This window comes from Monomorium pharaonis, chromosome 4 (assembly GCF_013373865.1).
Source record: "Monomorium pharaonis isolate MP-MQ-018 chromosome 4, ASM1337386v2, whole genome shotgun sequence".
In the NCBI taxonomy this organism is placed as follows: Eukaryota; Metazoa; Arthropoda; class Insecta; order Hymenoptera; family Formicidae; genus Monomorium; species Monomorium pharaonis.
This window is the reverse complement of record NC_050470.1, coordinates 25912748-25927633: the sequence shown is the minus strand read 5'-3', so window position 1 is coordinate 25927633 and position 14886 is coordinate 25912748. Positions and strand designations below refer to the sequence as shown.

At 38.7% G+C, this 14886-nt stretch overlaps 1 long non-coding RNA gene across 2 annotated transcripts in view; it reads right to left on the bottom strand.

The window, feature by feature from the left end:
- LOC105831524 overlaps positions 1-14886 on the bottom strand; it is a 221029-nt gene that overhangs the window by 169907 nt on the left and 36236 nt on the right. The window lies entirely within an intron of this gene.

The following is a 14886-nucleotide window of genomic DNA, read 5'->3' as shown; positions in this document are numbered from 1 at the left end:
TTGATTTATAGAGAGTTGATTACATAAACTGTTTTATGAATACATAGAAATGTTGTGATTAAAATAATTTTTAATATTTAATAACTCTAAATTTTACTGCTAGCCCATGTAAATGAATAGAAAAGCGAGTTGACTTAAAACTCTACTGCTATACTTCAGAATCTACGAGAGAAAAAAAGAGATAGAGACAGACGTAGGATTGATTTTTTTTTCTATCACGATATTTTATATTTCGTCTTAAAAGCGCAGCGTCGTCCGCGTTGCATCTCCGCAAAGTACGCGGCGGTACTTTCGAGGCAAGATGGAAAATCGGTCCGCGTCGTTCCTTAAAATCCCGACGGTGGAAAATCGGTCGAACGATCTCACGCTCGATTATCTTCGCGGGCGACATTATCAAGCCATTAGGACCGCCCCGTCGTCAGGCAGCTCACCGATGACGCTCTCGTTGCACTACCGACTTGTCATCCGATTCAAAATTTCAGAGGGGAGGAAGAGAGCGAGCGCGACGAAATGGTTTATCTCCCTTCTGAGAGTCCTTTCCATCTCGTTCCCACCCTTGTGCTCCTCTCTTCCGCCATCGCGACTCGCGTCTTCTCGCACGACGCGACCGCATTAAGCACTTCGCAACGACAATTTACGATACATTTGTCGAAGGCGCGAGCCCACTTATCCGCGAAAAGTTTCCCGAAGCAGAGTGAATTTTTCTCGCTAATACCGTCGACATATTTTACATTCACGATATTCGCTTAACATTTTTTATTTTTTGTTCATGCGTGGCATGACATGCATCTCTTTATATGGAGATGTTATTTACTGCGCAAGAAAAACGACAGAACAATGCCACATTAATTTTTGAGAAGCACATATAATAGTTATTATTCAAGTTAAAAAACTTTTTAAATAATTCGCTATGCATTAAAAAATATTATAACTGGTTAAATTCATATCGGATTTCTGTAAGTTTTAAGTGACAAACCATTCAACTCGAATAATGGCTTAAAATGTTCAAATTTTTTCATTAGAATGTTTTATAAATTGTAGAACGTCCTTATGTAGATACATACATACGTGATGGTATTTTAAATTGGGTGTTCATAGCTTGTAACGGCAGACAATAATTGAAGTCTATCCTCAAAAAGCGCCTATCAACGCTCGGATTACAAAGCTACTTTCCACGCGCGCGGCCGAGTAGAAACCCGCGAAAGTTGTAACTCGAGCAACGGATGGATTGTTAATTAGGAGGCCCAAGTTTGCGAGGTAATCAGGAATCGCATTTCACCGATGTACCCTGACGTGCCGCGCACGAACCCGATTCATCAGCGGGGCAAACGGTTGTCATGGGGATGCGACCCGCCCTTTATGCCGGCCCCATGTAAACCCCCTCCCCCCTACGCATTTCTCGAAAACTGTTTCCCTCACCTTCGGAATACACGCGAGAACGCAGTTCCTTCAGATATATGGCCACGAAATTTCTCTTCGCACCGTTTATTTTGTTAATTGCCATTTTAGAACGAATATTACCTGCTGTTTAAGAAATAGTAAATGCGGCTAATATATATTTAAATGACATAACGACAGCTATTTACTTTTCGATGCTTTAATAATATTTCAAAGTATTGCAAGTATAATGCCAACATAATAACCATAAACCCAATTATCACGTATTATTTTTTTAATAATTGCCTGAAAATGTAATTGTTACACATACAAATAAAAAAGAGAAAAAATATTTAATTTTTTTTTTCTATTAAAATTAATATAGATATACATTATTAAAATTATCGTTACTATTTAATTTTTTTTATGTGGAATGTCAAAATAGCAAAGAATTTTCAATTACACGAAACAAAAGCGATGTAACTGGAACAGCACGAGAGGACAAAAAAATGGCTTCATCATACTGATATTTCGAGCACCCTGGCAGAAGAGTATTAAAAGCCTCCTTAGCACATTTAAGGACTCGTAATAACCTTCCACAGTGTGTCTCGAACGGTTATGGGGATAATCGTTTATCGGGTGGCACGATCTCGTTCGCACGAGAATTTTCCAAGATATCGATCTCTATGGACTAATCCACACTTGAGACGGACTATATATTCGCTAAAGTCATTCCTGACAGTTTTATTTTGAACATTCTTTCTTCCCACGCGCTTATTTGTTTCTCGCGAGAAACTCTATATCACGATCAATTAAATTATTTCATTTCAATTACTTTAAGCTATTACAAACTGCCAGTCGATCTAATTTAACAAGCCGCTTTAACGAGCAGTCATCCGATTAAAAAGATACCTACGCAATGTTTCCTTCCATCCGCTAAGTATCTATAATTGTACGGTAAACGGACACACTCGTAAAATTAAATCGCTTCCGGCACTAGACAAGTCTAAGGACTCCCGTTTTGGCATTGAACGATGAAGATCCGTACCTTGCCCACGCTCAGGCCGTGTCGCTAATTTCGATCTTCTTTTCCTCTCTGACTTTGTGCAATGCTCCCACGACTTGTACAGGTGACACTCCTTAAAAGGCTGTATTGTACGTTACATTCTTCCTGGTTAAGTCGTCGTGTGTCTTTTCATAAAATTGCTTTGTAATAAAAATAAACGTTTATTTAACAGACACTAGATAAATTTATAAAAATAAGTTATAAAAATATTGGAAAAAACTTAAAATTGAATTCTGGACGATAAATGAATAAAAATTAGCAACCGTATAGAAATCTTCGAATACATATAATCCAGCGCCAAAAGAATTAACACACTATAATGCATCTTTCACCCGTTCGTCACGTTATTGTAACGTTACATCGTTCAAGTTACATTGTACCGCTTTCTTTTCCTCGGAGTTACGGGGCGAGGCCAATCCTCGCTGTTCAACTCAATACGCCCGAACCACCAAGATGAGAAGAGCCCCCTGCTGTGTGTTGTCGACTCTACCCGGCTACCTGCCGTCCTCTCTTGAGGTCCGCCTAAGGCTTCGCATTCATCATCGTGGACCACCTCCGGTGACACACGACGTATCGAGATTAACGCGGCGTCCGCGTCCGGCAGCTCCTTCTTACGCTTATCGAAATTCCAGCACAGCAGTTACACATCTTTTCCCTCTTTACATTTACACGGGATTAATTACCTGTGTGTCGTGCGAACATTTGCACGAAGAAAAGTCATCACACAAACACTTTTTTACACCGCAAACGTTGCCACGCAACGTTGTTTTTTTCAGGTGACCGTCAAGTAACCGATCTGGCAATTTACCTGATAATGGAAGGTTCGATTCCAAATGATAACTTACGAGGTGCACAGTATTGAATAGCAGCCGTGCTTATGGAGACATTTGCCTTGAAAGAAAAAACTCAACATTAACGTCCGTGAAAGAAACGAAGGTGGCTAATAACATTGCGAGACGCGCCGTGGAACCGGTCGGCGCGAAGCTCTCGGAGATTGATGCACGACAACATAGTTAATCCCTTTTTTTTTTCACCACGATATCGTGTATCGCCCGGTGTACTTACATATACGCGTAATCTCTAATATGCATAAACAAGATTGATGGGCACCACGTGCACGGCAAGATTTCGAACGGAGAACTTCCGCGAGGAGAGAACGCGTCCTTCAGTCCTGAGGACGCGCTGGGACACGTTGGTGCCGCCAGGCGAGAATTAATCCTTCTCCCGGGATTTTTCATTGTCGACACCGACATCGGCTCATTTCTGAACCCAATAATTACGTAGCGCTCGATCGGCTCGACCTCGGTGGCGAAACGACAGGCGTTATGCCTCTTGCTTCGTCGCCTTCCCCACGGAAGGATGCTCCGCGCGCGTAATAAGAGACCCGATAGCGGGTCGCACGATAATGTAGATAATTAGGATGTGTAGGAATACGTGTAGGAGAGATCGAGGCAAGTTGTTATAATTTTTAAGAATTTTTTCCGGATTAATCTACAGATTTATATCAATAGCTATATGCAGTGTTTTAGGTAACATATCTTTAGCTACGTAGTTTTTATTTAACTTGTAACGATGTTTTTTAAGTATTAAAAATTAAAATTTTCCATCAGTAGGAAGACTGTGACAACTTGTTCCACTACGAGTTACATTTATAAAATTACATCTCAAATATATATACATAAGTAAATTTTTATACGCGTAGTCATCAATACTGGCATATTTACGTTGTTTTTCGGTAATGTTTTTTAAAATGCAAAAATGCAACTTTAAAAACATAAGTGTAAATTAGAAAATGCTTTCACATATAGTTATTAAGTGAACTTTATGAAAACAAAATTTAGTTTTTAAATATGTAATTTGCAGGAATCAAGTTTAAATACACACACAATGAAGTGTTATATTCAAAAACTAAATTTTTCTTTTAGTTTTTATAAGTTTTACTTAATAACTTATGCATTAATGTAAATGGCGTAGATAATGTTCCATAAATTTTATTTATAAATTGTTATTGCAACACACACATCATGCAACACACGCATATCCTTTTCTCTTTCTCACATGCAGCCAAACTTAACAAATTCCCACTTCGGAATTACACCGCGCCAAAAAAGGCTCGCGACAATTCGATCTATCGATTAATCCTGCCGCGACGGCCGTCCTGAAAGATACATGATTCCTGGGTAATAAACGTAATTACAAATTTAACGCGTACGACGCTCTCCGCGTCGCCTCGGTAAATATACGTGCAAAGTCCTTGGATGCAGTGTGCGCAGATGAACCGCATCGAATCGCGGAAGAATCGAGTCCCGTCGCCCGAAAAAAATAGCAAGAGAGAAGGAGGACGGGGGGGATGGCGCGAGCACAAAGGGCGCGCGACTTAGTTCCGCATGGACCTTTGACGACCACCGTGCGTTGACGCCCGTCTCCTCTACTCTCTTCACATCTTCCCGTTCGCTCTCCCTCTCGTCCGCGCCGCCACACGGTCTCTCTGCTCCGCGTCTTCCATCTCGCGCTTCCGCCGCGAGCTACACGGCACCGCCACGGCGGCGGTGACGATGATTAATCGTCGCACCTTTGTCTCGCGATAATGAGATTTCGGTTTGCGCAACGCGTCCACCTGCGGGAGCTACTCTCTCCTTCCTTTATCTCACAGATCGTTCGACATTCCCCTCTCGCTCCGGTGATGGACCGGCGGTCTGCCTCCACGGGGACCCGATCTACTCGTTATTAGGAATATCAAAGAGACTGAGAAAGAAGCGGTAGTCGGTGATAAGGCTTGTTGTAAATTACGCAAGTATCATTAGGAACCGACACACAAAAGCCTACAGAAACCCGTCACATAATCCGCGGCTGAATTGTTAGATTGGGAAAAGCTGTTTGTAACCGTACCTTCTCATTTATTATGTTGAAATGTAAGTATCTTACGGCAATAGTTTTTATCCGGCGAGCAATCAATCGTATTCGCAGCAAAGGAAAAAAGATTGGCAGGGTACGGTGAATGTGAAGGAGATGCCTCTCTCATCGGCGTAATTACGCGATTACTATAACGCGTAACTTGGCTCGCTCTTGAAGGGGAGCATTTTTCTCTAAAGTTTATCGGGAGGCACGTGAAAGGGTCGAAGAAGCTCTAATTGCGCGCAACCGCGTTGCAAGCCCGTGCCCATTGCGGGGTCGCGCTGCTCAGGAAGTAGGCACATGTGCATATATTCAGATCCTCACCGTCCCGTGCCCGAGACGCGAACGCAGGGAAGCGTGGAACATTTGACTACGGGCTGTCAGAGTGTCAGCCAAGCCCATCCTCTTTCGCAACGTAGGAAATATTGTAATTGCCCCGCGCGGAGTTTCCTCCGTGACATACACACCACCTGGACATTACCCGATTCGATTCCCAAGAGGTTCATAAACCTCATGCCCTTGAAACCAATAACGTATCAAAAGATCCGCACTTAAGATCTTTGACTAGATAAATGGAAATCAAAGTTTGATATTTGGAATGAAAGTTTGATGATCTAGCCTGGATGTACTAAAGCTAAAGTATATTCGAGACGGATAAATGTCTTCCAAAATGATTAAAACATTCTTCAGAAGTTTCTAAATAATTTTTTGTAAATATGAAATTCCCTATCTGCCTCTGTTTCTTTTCTTTCGATGTATTCTTCTATTAAAACGCAACTCATTCTATCAATTCATACTATTAATTAAAGCAATTCGGAATATGAATGTTTCATTGAATTTTAAAGATTAATTGTGTTCTGTTTATAATGGCAAGATTGCGTCTGCATTCTTAAGCAGCGACTTCCGAATTCCATGGACGCGCCCCTTTCATTCGTTCCCATAGATTCAAGCCGGTAAAGAAATAAATCACACGGCGACAAAAGAAGGAAGAGAAGCGAAAAGGTTAAGAAACGTGAAGAACACGGTGCTCCGTTTGTACAGGCATGTCACAGGAACCGATTGTTCTTCTCTCCCTTTTCCTAAAACAAGGACACGCGTGGAGTTAAAAGATTCGTCAGCCAAGCCAAGATCGGGCCTTACAAAGCGATTCCGCTCGAACGGCAATCGATTGTTCGATAATATCGGACTCATTTGTCAACCGCGGCGAACCATTTAAATGCAAATAAAGCAAAGTGGTCAAGCTGAATGTCACGCGGCGTCGGAAAGTCTGCAGCAGAAAGTCGAACGCGGTTCTTCGAGCGCGACTTGTTTCTCCGAATAGGAATTTTTCAATCTATGTCGTGACTACCTTTTGCCTGTATAACTTCGACTAATGAAAATTTTGCACGTATGGCGTACTCTAAAAATTAATTCATTAAATTATCTTTTAGGTGTATAAAGCATATTTCAAGAAGATCTCTAAATATAAATATAATTAGCCCAAAAATGTTCAAAGCATAAAAGAGATGCTTTAAAATTTACAAAATATATTAATATATCGGTGATTATTTTTCATTACTCTTACTAATTAATTTATTTTTTAATGTCAAAGTGCAGTATTGCTTGATCACAGTAAGAAGAGGATTCGTTTCTTTTTACTCTTCTTCACACGATGAAAACAAAAAGACAATGACTACTCCCTACAGCGACGAGCGTCCATCTTTTCCTTTTGGTCTCCGAGACAAACGAGGCCGACTGCGAATCGAAGAGAGAGAGGGATACAGCATCGAGATGAATAGTGTATTAAAAAAATAATAAATTAACACACTCCCGTGGGGGTCTCTTTCTCAAAGTAGCGCCGCCATTGTACTTTATCGTGCAACGTAGCTACTGTTAATTATGGCGTGCCGTCGTTGTGCGTATCCTGACACGAAATACGGCCGGCATCACTCGTCGCATGGATTCAAACGTTCGATTTAATAATCGTATGAAGATAAGAAAGACCGATCGAGAAACCGACACAGATATAAACGAGAAAGAACTTATTATTGTTCATCACGAGATAAAACGAATTAAATGTTTTTACATTTCTTATAAACATTCTTCCAAACATTAAACACATAATTTAACAAGCAAATGGTAAGCTGATATTTAAATAAATGTATGTGTGTGTTGTATATTATATTGTAGAGTATATTATATTATAAAGTTAGTGGCAGCAACAAGAATGTGTAGTAGCTAAATTTTAGCTATATACAAGTGAAATTTAGATACCATGGAGATACAGATTCTTGTTATTGCAACTAATCTTTTTACTATGAAACACAAAATAAGAATAAATGTTTTCACTACTTGGAAATATTGGATCGTAAAGAAAGAAAAAACAGAATAATCAGATAGGAATAATATGATTCTCGAAATAGCGAAAAGCGTGATTTTATCGATCTTATTGTCTTCACCACCATTCGTTTCTTCGATCCATTATTTTTCACCATAATTCACTATGGAAATTCGGAAAAGGTTAGCCAGTATACAAATTTACTATCTGTTGTTGCAAATTTTTTAATATCTAGATTACACTATTTGCCCGCATTTTTATTTCATTCTTATATGCAGCTGATGAATGTATAGTAACTGAGAAATGTGTGCAGTATTCATATTTTTAAAATCGAAATAACTGTGAAATTATATACCACTGTAGAAATCACCAAGTACATAACTCTTACGAGCGCTGAACGTAAAAAGGGAGGACCTGAAAAGTCTTTATCACAGTCTTTATTTATGGCAGGTATCTTTTATGTATGGCATAAAATACCTGCACTAATCTTTATTAAAACGAGAAAAGAACAAGGTTCAAGATTAATGATCTATATCCACGATATATTTTTTATAACATCAAATGACATAATTAACTGGAATATTTGAAAACTTGCATTAAAACAATATATATTCATATGTTCCGACAACTTACTCAAATACGGTAGCTGTTCCTACAACTCGTCAAAGACAGTTCTCTCAGAGCAAAGTGGAACCTATTCCCACGCCTTCTACTCGAATGGACATTGATACACGTACAGATGCGTTAAACACTAGACGGCAAAAGGAACAAATGCAAGTGATCTACGTGTGCACGAGTACAATTCGTGTCATTGGTGGAGAGGCAACATAGAGAAGCCGAGTAAGGAGGAAGAGAGAATGAAAGCTGGCAATGGTAGCGGCTCGATTGATTACACCGCAAGAAGCTGGCCGGAGTCTTGGTCTTCCCACCGATGCCACGAAACGGACAGATGGACGCACGGCTATGCGCTACAGGTGCTGCATAGAGAGGAGAGAAGTCTCTTGTTCTCTTTGATCCTGCAGGAAGGAACGCAAGCCGTACGGTATCCTCGGGCAGATACGCTCCAGTACCCAGTGGGCGAGGGACTACGCCGCTTTTTCTGCGTCCCACATTCCGGCCACGTCGCTCATCGCACAGGATTTTGCCTTCTGTCACTCCCTTGATCGACGGTGCAACACCAACCGTCATCCCGAGTTCATGCCGCCCCGTTTCAGGGATTTTTCCTGTTAAGAGATGCTTTATTGCGTCCGTGCGATGCGTGACGCTTAAAAATGATTTAATACTAAATCTGAACTAAACCGTTTAACACAAAATGAGATCCTAAAAAGTGTTAAGGGAGACGGTGAGAATATAGGTGAAATAAATGGGGGAACCTTTCGAAACCAGGACATTCTTTCCCGATTCACAGAAACGCCCTTAAAGCTGCTAATGACCTGTTTAAAAAGCACCTTGCGTCATTATATGAGTTCGCAAAACTTGATAGACTCGACAGGTGTTTTTCTATCTAAGATCATTCACGTGCCCAAAATTTTATGTGTATTATCTATCTTTCATCTTCACGTTTTTTTTTATTTCCTCCTCAAATAAATCTTTCTTTATACAAACACGTAAGGATGTTTTTTTTATTGCAACGAATATTATCACGAAATAATATGTGTATTTTAATTATACTTTTAAACTAATTTGCATAAAATAAAATTGGTGCAATTGTAACTTCACAACTTGAGAATTATATTATTATTCGCTTCACATGTAAAGCGCAAAGTCACAGCCACGAAATCTCTCAGATTGATAAAGAAATTAAAAAGCTAATCCCTTTCGCTACGAATTCAGCATCCACCTCGCCATCTATCTGATTTCCAACAAGATCACGATATCTCTCGTGTCGCATGCAGGAAAGATGGAGCATCAGCAAGCTACTCCTTTTAGTCGCGTCAACGCGAGAATAGTTCACTCCGTGTGCGAAAAGAACGAAATAAATCGTGGAATGAAGCTTATATACTGTATGTTTATACTTGCGTACATACGAGGAACGAATAAACGCAACGAAAAAGAAAGCACGTCCTCACTACGAGAGGAAGTGAGATGACCACAGCTCGAATGACGATCGAACGATACGTTAACGCAGAAAGAGAGAGAGAAAGGGAGAAAAAAGAGAAAGATAAAAAGCGGAGCACGGGACGTATATAAAGGTATTCGGGATGGCAAAGGCAGCAGACCGGCGGCCACATCAAAGCGCCCACCGGCTGCCCGAGCCTCGGCCGGGACTTTCCGCGCGTGTTCCCGCGGATGCGTGTACGTGCCCGTGAGAGAGCCCACGCGGATCGGCTCCGCGCCGACGTTGCACCGCACCGGCTTCGAGAGATGGTGCTTTGATTCCGGTTGAACCGGTGTTGCGCGGCCGGCCGTGGACGCACGCGTGTGCGTGCGTGCGTAGCGGCGGTGGCGGCGGCAACTCTCTCGAGGCCGTGTGCTCGCGCTCACGCTCGTACTTTCGCGGTACATACGGAAGGGATAATGTCGCAGCATCCTCCTGAAACACCGTGGAACGACCGTGTCGTCGCGTCCGCTCGACCGATGTTGTTCCTTTTTTACCAGGAGCCGTGTACGCACGGTATCCTTGAGTGCTGGCGGAAGGACGCGGCGGTTTCCCCATTATCGGACCTTGGAACGCGTCATTAATTATAGATAGATACCATGCACACGTCAGGCTTCTATATGAACTTTAGAATGGGAGAATGAGTACATTGATAGTGAGACAGACGGGATCGTAAATTGCGGGGTGGATCATTGAAGGATTTCCTTGCGGGATTCTGAAGTGTAATTAACGAGAGACACAATGAAAACATATAAACTGCACAAGGTACAAGCTCACGAAGAATTCTTACGCAATGGTTTTTTTTTTATGAAGAAACAAAGTAACGTTGACGGTCACACATCGGTTTGTAATAGATTACATTTAATTACATTTTTTAAGATAGCATACAATTAGTTAAGAATAAATAAATAAGTTTTTCAGACAATCGTACATATACGTTTTCAGATATTCTTGAATAATTTTTAATTAACGATTCTAGACGAATAAATTATTGATGCTTAGAAAATCTTGTAAATACGCCCTTAAGAATGTTTGAAAGAGGCGATAAAAATAAAGATAATATGTATGAAATCAACGCCGTAAATTATAGACCTGGATAAGTTTTTTTTTTTTTAATAAATTATTACATGTTAAGAATTACGAGTAGCCGTAGATCTGACTTTTGATACTCTTCTAAATGTTTTTTAAACGTATAATAAATTCAATACAATCTTGATGAAGATTATAAGATACGACCAAGCATACCCTCACTATGATATTGTACGGCGATGAATAAGCAATAAATTTTCCTCTCTTAGATTATTTAATCAGAAGAAGCGTCATAAATTAACAACATTTTATTCATAAGAAAATAAGTTAATTTTGTTTACAAGCAATCGTAATTTACGATACCGGATTCTGCAGATATTTACTCAATTTATAACTACTATTTATAACAATTTTTAAAATTCCATATAAAAACAAAATAATGATCAACGTCTATTTCTGTCAATACAGATTACTTAATTTCAATAGCGGTTTAACTTACTTGTTTTCTCTCCTTATACTTCTAAGAATTAAGAATAGATAAACAGTAAGTTAAATCAAAATCAAAGCTAATCTACATTAGTAGAAATTAACATAAATGATTACAATCTGAATGCATTAATATTTTGACTCTCGTGATGCTCTCTGGTTATCACCAGCCATTGGAACCGCAGACCACACAGGATACACTACAGACCATACCTAATTCCAATTTCATTTCAATTGAATCGTACCATGACGGCCAATGTGTCAAAAAGGTAACAGCGGTGGCCCGCGGTAGGAACTTGCAACAATTCACAATGGCAATTCACTGTAATAACTTATTCACGTATAGAAAGATTTCAAATAGTACCAATGCGACCGCACGATTTTCGGAAAGCGGTATCTCTGTGGTATTGCTGCGATAGAAAATCATTGTACACTCAACGCTTTCATTTAGAGGGATAAAGAAATAACTAGATATTTTTTGTTAAATATTCTCTCTCTCTCTCTCGCTCTCAAATTAGTAACTCGCACCTGTAAAGTGTGCGTGTACTGTAAGTATATTGTAAATGTACTGTAAGTGTATTACTTTTTACCTTCATATGTATAATTTTCTACTAAACTTTATCTGTTCTCTTTAAAATCGATCGAGTATAGAAACACGATAAAGTGCACGATAAATTACAGCAGAGTACTGTCATAATGACCCACATATCATCTAGTCTTCCTTGAACGACGACACTTGTCACCTACCAACTATCCATAGAAATAGTGCGATAATAATACGCGCCGCTTCGCCGCTGTCATCACGACGTTTATACGTCGATATCTACCTAGTTCAATATACGGTTATACAGTGAATTTGAGAAATGCAGAGTAGGCGTACGTGGATGCTCATCGAAGAAAAAAAGATGGATCAAATGGAATTGAAGGGAGAACGTGATATCTGCGACTTCGGATCGACGGAGAAGACGAGAAGGACGCGATCCTGACCACCGCGGTGGGTTACTCCCGATCGTAAAATAACCGAGGCGCAGGAACCCGACGAAACGTGCAATTGAAGTGTCGAGCCGAGCGTGATTACCGTCATCAGCGAAGTTCAAATACCGGTGTAAACGCTTCGCACTTTCGAGTCGCTCGGATATGCGATTGTACGAGATCGTGAGCGCGGCTCCACACTTTGATCGGGGGACCCGTATTACGGTGAATCGTGGCGCGCAGCTCCGTGAGCTGGCACGAGGAGAAATTGAAATCGTTCCGAGCGCAAAATCGTCCGATCCGGTAAAAATCGATGTCGTACAAGTGGCATCTCGACTCTGTTGTTCCCGATCGCGAGATCCTGCACGTCGTTTACAAGCATTCGTTTCACAGTAATACTACATAACACATCAATACAATTCGTCTCGTTTTCCACTTAACTATTGCCACTAGTAAAAGTACAGTATGCTAGTAGATTTTTGTGTACTGAGCTATCTTCTGCACGCGTCTTAATATACAGCTAATTAAAATCACCGACAATTTTCCAATTATTTCTCGTATTACACTCTCTATATTTCTTTTTTTTTAATCAATTTCCAGCATTTTGTTTTAATTATGATAAAATAAACTATTTAAAGAACTATTAAAGAATTCCAATCTTTGAAACAATAAGAAAATAATATAAATTATGTATAATAACTCTACATATTAAGAAATAAATAAAAATATTTTCAAAATTAACAACAGTAAAAATGTTAAAAATGCTAACATAATTTGTTTTAAAAAAAATCATACAAACACGCATACACATTTATATTTAAAATAGGTAATCTTAATTTAACTTTATCTTGACGTTGAAAATATTTATCGGTCAAATAATTAATTTACTATTATATTAATATCTATATAATCTACCATAATATTGCTGCAATAAAGCAATTAAATAGCGATGGAAATAATATACTAAATTATAGTATTTAAGACAAATTATAATTAGAATATTATAAGTTATAACTTAATACTGAAATGTATATAATGATGCTGTTGCATTAAATAATAAATATAAAAGTGTTGTTATACCAAGCAAATAAATCTTGTACAATAAATTACCTTGCGGTTACGCTGTGATGACGCCGGGAGACGCAATTGGCGTCACGTGACCGCCAATTTCCTCTTACGCTACATTTTTAACGGCGACACGATATCTATAGTTCGATATGAATATCTTTCGCGGGTATCTGTTTACGGGGTGCAGTGTAATGGGAGCCGTTCGACCCGCGCCTATCGCCATAAATTGCACACTTAGTCGCACAACTTAATTCTCCATTTACTTTCGTGTAATGGCGATGATAGTGAACGGAAGCGATAAGCTCGTCGTTACTTTGTTACGCAAACGAGTTGCGCGACAAACAATTAATCATTCAATGCCATTTTTTGTTTTAATAAAAAAGATTTCCTCGCATGCAAACTTTCATCGTTTATACTCCATAATTCTCAAGTTTTATTATAAAATAAACTACGTATTCCGACTTTTGTCTACGATCTCATAACTATGACATTCATGTCTTTTTACTTCAGCTTTATGATGTAAAATTGAAAAATGTATCGTAAAATTTACTTGTATTTTACCAAAAGATTCTTAATTCTTATTTTAGAATATATGTCATTGTGTAATTTATGTTAATTTTTATCTTAATTATAACTATATGTATGTCTTTCTATCTTAGTTTCACTTTATGAACTTGAAATATTCATCTACGTAAAGTTCTTTCATTGCTTGTACTTTAAAAAATATATATAATTCTTATTCTGTATTTTAAAATACATATGCCTGCGTAATTTATATTTAATTTAGCCTACATTTACTATTATTTATAAGCGTTTTTATTTTCGCAGATTTAAAATATATCGATATATTCGCGTATATTCTTCATGGAATTTTATAGTCAATAAACGTCTTGCTACATAGCTGGTGATACCAACTACGCCACCTTGTGTTGCATCATACAGATTACAACCATATTCGCACAATGTGGCGGCCTCTGCACGAATCAAGAGGAAACATTTATTCTTCGACTTACAAAAAAAAGTATTGACTAATTTTAAAATTAACAATTTTTTTTAACTTTTACATATTTTTAGTAAAACAATTTTCTGTAAAGTATTATCTACTACTGTGTACCATTAATTTCATTTATAAATTCATATTTTAAATTAAAGTTTGATATAAAAGTATTTATTAATATATAAAATTCAGAAAAACTATTCCTATTATAACTATTCATAATCATGGGTTTCTAACTATAGCAATATAATAAGAGTGCTCGTATGCAGACATATCAAAGGTATTAAGCAGCTCATTAACTTCGTCCTCATTAACGAATCATTTTCTAATGTTCGAGATAAGATGTCCCACAAAAATAATAATTACAAATAGTTAATGGGATTACTAAAATTTTTTGACTTGCAAGATTCTTTTATCACCTTTTCTAGCAACAATTTGAGTCCCTCGAATGCCTCGATCAATTTGTATGATCTACGATCCCGTACGCGATCGTATACTTTCAATTATTCATCTAAGTTGTTCGCGATGGTCCCTTCTCGCCAAGCGTCATAGTCTTTGAAGACGATTCGCACGCGGCACGC